Below are 6,000 nucleotides of genomic sequence, written 5' to 3' on the forward strand. Positions count from 1 at the left end.
AATCTACCTTTAATAGAAGTAAATAAAAGAATCTAGAATGGTCTTTTTTAATTTTCCTCACGCTTTTCTATCTAACTACAGAATTTCATAATAATAATAATACAATCACATCGTGAAGGAAAACAAAAGAAAATTATCCTTTTTATACAATTTTTTAGTCTTAACTTGAATTAATGAGTGTTAAATACGGAAAAATTGTAATAATATGCCCTATTAACAGAGATATAGATCAAACTAATCTCGAGAGCATCGCCCTTTTGTTTGTTTTGAAACAATAGTTGTTTTTATTTATTAATTTCTTGTTTTGAAGGAAGAGACAAAAATGCTTTCGCGTTATCATCGCCCAAAACAAACATAATATTAGAAAAAAAACATATTATAATAATTATTAAATAGCTTAATACAAATGCACGCCCGTAAGAAACGAGATATTCGATAGCGTTCCTAAAATATTACGGATGTTAGCTCTTAAATTAAATATACGACGCAATGCCCATAATACACACACACACACACTCCACTAGTATCTGAGGTATCGTTAGTTGGCAGTCGCAGAAAACACAAATGGGTGCATCGGTTCCATTCCATTAGGTTGTTTGAATAACCATTAAAAAAATTAACTTTTTTTTGATTGGAATAAAAATTCGAGAATGAAATAGGCAAATGATCGGAAAATATAATAATACTACCAATAATTTATTATTGTTATTATAAAACGAGTTATTAATCTTCAAATTAATAAAAATACATATAAAAATAAAAATCCATCCCGTTAATCGAAAATGTAACTTTCAATATAAAAAATTTCAATAAAAAAAAAAAACAATTTTAAGAAAACAGTTTACTATTTAGTCGATTAACATTTACTAGTTATACAATTTACTTCCGTACTTTTTTCCAGAAAATAGAATACGTAATTCATTATTTATACACCGTAAACATATTTTTTTTTAATAAATCCACCATTAATTTATAAATGGATATCTATAAAATCCTATTCATAAAATAATAAATTCAATTTAAATCTACAAAAATCTAAGTAAATAACGTTGAAAAAAGCAAACAACAAAAACAAAAGTAAATAAAACATTTAATAGTAGAAAAACATTTTACACTTATCTTTAGTAAAGTGACCGATGCAATAAAGTAACTTGATACGCAAATAGTTTTCACAATGATAGTTTAGCTGAATAAACATTTCTTTCTTCAATAAATAATATGATTTTACAGTGATATCTGTTAACATTTGAAGCGAAAACCGTTTGTAAATGGTCTTATTATGCAAATGTTTATAGTATACTGTTTCTATATATTAGCTTGGTTAGTGCTACCAGAAGTTTAGTTTTATTTAACAACCATTAAATACACAACCATGATTAAAAGCACTATATTGCCGCCTACTTTGTATACCATAAAATGTACAATATCATACGTCTTTATATTATATTAAACTGCCAACCTGTACAAAAACAAAACGTAAAATAAAATGAAAAAAATTTTTTTTATTAAACTCACATTATCAAAAAAAATCAAATAACTCCGTTAAATAATGCACAAATATATATCAAGAAAAAATTATTACTACTGCAAAACAATAACCATTTAATAACAATAATACGACTGAAATTCTTCGAACTTAATTTACAGGGTAAATTTGATGATTTCATATTGTATTTAACCTGAAAAATTGAATAGAACAGATTCCACAACTTTACCTCTAAAATTGTTTTTTGGGAAATTATCGTAAAACACATCAAAATTGGTGTCACAAAAGACAATTTTTTATTTTAGACGTACAATAGCTTCGTTATTGAAGGTAAACAAAATTTCAAATCAAAGCCCGTAAAGAAATTAATTTTAAAAAAATTATGTAAATCTATGTAAATTATTCGCGTTCACGCGAAATAAACTCCGCAGAATAAAGAAATTTGACTTAAATTAAAAACAGATCGAAACGTGGCAAAAAATAAATTGTATATAATTTCAAACAAGAATCATTTCAGTATTGGAAAATATCTAGAAAAAATAAAAATAAAACACTAAAAAAAAATGTGTAAATAGTCATAACTCAAAATCTTCTATTTTTCGGTATTAGACCGCTATTTGGGATAGTACATTAGGCCATTTTTGAAACTAACTGTATAAAAAATTAAATAGCCGCCATTTTTTGATAACGGCTATCACGGCCCGTAATTTTTTTACACCAAAAGCATTTTTGTCTCTCAATGATCTTAAAAATAATGTTTCATTAATTATCTTTCTCTTTCCATTTATGTTGGGTTCACCCTCAGTATTTTTGAGGATTAACTATTGAAAATCTATTTATCAGTATAACCAATACTTGATTATACGAGTGTATGTCTGTGTACATGTGTGTGTGTTTGTATATGTATATATATATATATATATATATATTGTTTGTAATGGTAATTTTTACGGTGTTCTCGTTTCAAAGAGATCAATTTTGGAATTTCGAAAAGTACAAGAAGCAAGAAACATTAAATGGAAGCTAACCCAGTCTTTTATGAAATTAATAAAAATATGAAAACACATTTGTGATGTCTTATATCTTTTCCCAATATTGCGGCAAAAACATTTAACGTCATTTAAAGACATTTTTTTCTAAAATGTATTCTTACAAAATGAAATTAATTTTAAAAATTACGTAGTGAGTCACTTTTTAAAAAAAAATATTTAACGTAATTAACAGTTTTACCTAAATTTGAATAGTTATTTAACTTACTTAGAAATTCAAATTTTAACTTTACGTATTTAAAAAAAAATCCAACCATATGTTTGTAACTGGCAAAATTTGTTTACTTAAATAGATATGCGGGGAAAATTTTATCTTAGCTGCTGCTTCAAATTATAATGACATCATAGAATATTATGTATTTTCAAGTACTTTTTATCTTAGTCTATCAAAATCTTAGCCACAAATGAATAAAAATTACCTGTCCATTCCAATAATATATTAAAATAAAGACTATATTTTACTAAAATCCACATCTAAGGAAAACAAAAGAAAATTTAATCTTTTTAAAAAAAAAAACAGTTTTAAATAGAATTATTTTTATTCCTAAGGGAAATATTTTATTCCTAATAAGAAATGCTCGAAATGTTCACAGTTATGGTAAATACCAGCACTTGTATTATACATTAAGTAGTCTATCGTGGTAAATTTTATTCATGATGTCCACTATTCTAGCCATTACTTCTTCAACTGCCAGGTATTATCTTAACAAGGAAAGGAAGATTTAACTACTGACTGCAACTTGTCGCGCCTGGGATGTAGTCATGAACCTTCTTCATTTAGTGAAAATAATTCCGAGCGAAGAAAAACAGTTCCTTTTTGAGAGAAAAAGGAGTTTTACAGAGTCCGAGTTCATGTCGGTATGCCGACATACACGATATTATCTTTAGCCCCGACAAGGAACGTTGGTATTGTAGTAAAAAAGAGTACAGCAAATTGAAATATATTAGGCGAAACAACTTTCCTTTACCGTATAAAATCTATTTTTCATTAGATAATTTTATTTACTTATTATCTTTCAAAAAAGACTAACATCCATCAATCTTCATTTTGATAACCTGGAAATAGGTAAGGTTCACGTAACCTTACCTATTACGTATAACCTGATAAATTATATGAGAATTATATTTAACGAGTTTACTTACAAATCCGTTAAAAATTAGGGAACCAAACCATATCTTAGAAACCGGCTAAATATATTCACGCGGGTACATAGAACCGCCCTTTGATTAGCGGTTGAGCAGTAAGTGTTCGTTTGGTGGGCAATATCGAGAGACTGGTCGTCTGCACACTTTTCATATGACCTTCTTTTTGGTAGTACAATTGTTATTCAAACGTTATGATTGCCGGACTGTCCTCCTACTTGGTAACAGGAGAAAATCTCTGTACCTACAGTTTTTGCTACGAATAACATGGACACGCTCAATATGGATTTGTTTTAAAGGCGCTAAATAAAATAAACTAATAACATCAGGGACAAAACGGTAATCTTTATAAAAATTATTTTAAAATAACTGCTACATTGGAAAACTATATTGAGGAAAATACTACAATAACAATCTCGTTATTAAAGTCTAAAACTAACAGTTAATGTGAGCTGCTGCTACTAGTAAAGCAAGACACCGGCTAATCATTTTCATGCAAGAGTTATCGAATATCATCCACTATGACTAAAAGTATTTTTTAACATTTTTGTTTAGAAAAATAAAGTCATCCATGAGATTATTTTTAAATACTTTAATTTTTTTAAAGTAGCCATTCCTAACATAGCTATGGTACGAATGGCTTTTTTCTCTTCAAAATGTTCTCTTCAAACGTTACTGTATTACATTCTCTTCATATTTTAAGTAAATACAAGAAAAAGCCGGTTCATTGAAAAACTGTTATCCATTATTTATTACTTAGTTAAAAGTGAAATTTTTTTTGAACGTTTCACGCGGCAGTATTAAAAATAAGTTCAGACGAAAAATTTCTTTAGACAATAATAAAATGTTCAAAATAAGTATAATTTCTTTCATTATTTAATTTAACTCTTTCGTCCAATAATATTCGATAATGAATAGTAAATAACGTCTTTTAAAGATGTAACCATAAAATATCGAACGATTTTACTTAACATAATATACACATAATAATGTGAAAAATATGAAAATTTTAAAACAGAAATACGTTTATGCAGGTTAAATATAATTTTAAATCGATACATAGTGTAGTGTAGTACTAATGAATAGCACAAAATATTCGAAGAGTTCAGAGCACACTGTTCATATTAATGAATTATATTTTCGAATGCCGAATTAATCAGGTCGAAAAAATTCAACTGATTACAATAAATTGTCGGGCATGGGATTAATATAAATTATAAATGTTAAAATATCTCCGGAAAATACCATTTATACACAAATATCATTGCATACAAGCTAGCATCGTTCGTAAAGTTCTCAGCCTGACACAAATATAGTACGAGTACGACCATAATATCTGGTCTACAATATCTGTCATGTATGATTCTTTAACTTGCATGTAGCGAGATTTCAGACGCGAACATTTACTTGCTTGTTTATGGCGATTGAGAAAATCAAACAAGTTTTGGCATTTTCTGAAAATACTCTGAAAAGTGTAACCATTTTATAGAATACATCCCCATCGATATCGACGGTAAATAAGTGAAATTTTGAATTTAAACATGACCGAATATACGTTCACGATGATGAACGCCCAAAAAAACTGCGGCAGAAGAAAACGTCATAAAAATCAGCATTATCATTTTAAATGATCGCCGACTGAAGATACGCGAGCTTGCTGACAAGACAAATGTTTCAATAGACCACGTCCACTACATTTTACACGTTCTGGAAATGAAAAATTTTCCGCTAGAAGGCTACTGCGTTTATTAACAGTCGATCAAAAACACCTTCAACTGAACACTTCTAAGGGTATTTAGACGTACATAAAAGGGATCCATGGCTTTGGTGGAATAACGGCGGAGCTTCTTGTTCACTCGGTTGGGACGAGTGTAAGAGTTGTCACACGAATTTTTAATAAACTGTTGTGTGGCGGATACTTCCCTGTGTGTTGGAAGAAAGGGATTGTTAAATTGCTGTTTAAAGGTGGTAACAAGGATCCCGCTGTTACTTCGTCGTACATTTCGTAACGCTTACTGAGGGAGAACCAGTAAAGGCTTCGTCCCGGAAAGGGTGAGGATCCCATACTCAGTGTGATGAGTGTGGTACTAGGAATTTTCCTGGACATTTCATGACCATTTAATAATCTATTGTGGCCCTCTCTCATTTACCAACTCAAGAAGAGAGAATGTACTCCAACTGAATTGCAAGTCACGCAAAGTTACTTCAATCATCGGGATGGGCTGCTCCGCGAGGGCAAGTATGACGTTGGCAAGCAATGTCCAAGGGATTTCCTCAGAGCAGCGTGTTAGGCTAACCTTTGTTGTGAGTGGTGGAGTTTGA

Source organism: Lycorma delicatula, chromosome 2 (assembly GCF_047948215.1).
Source record: "Lycorma delicatula isolate Av1 chromosome 2, ASM4794821v1, whole genome shotgun sequence".
Lineage (NCBI taxonomy): Eukaryota > Metazoa > Arthropoda > Insecta > Hemiptera > Fulgoridae > Lycorma > Lycorma delicatula.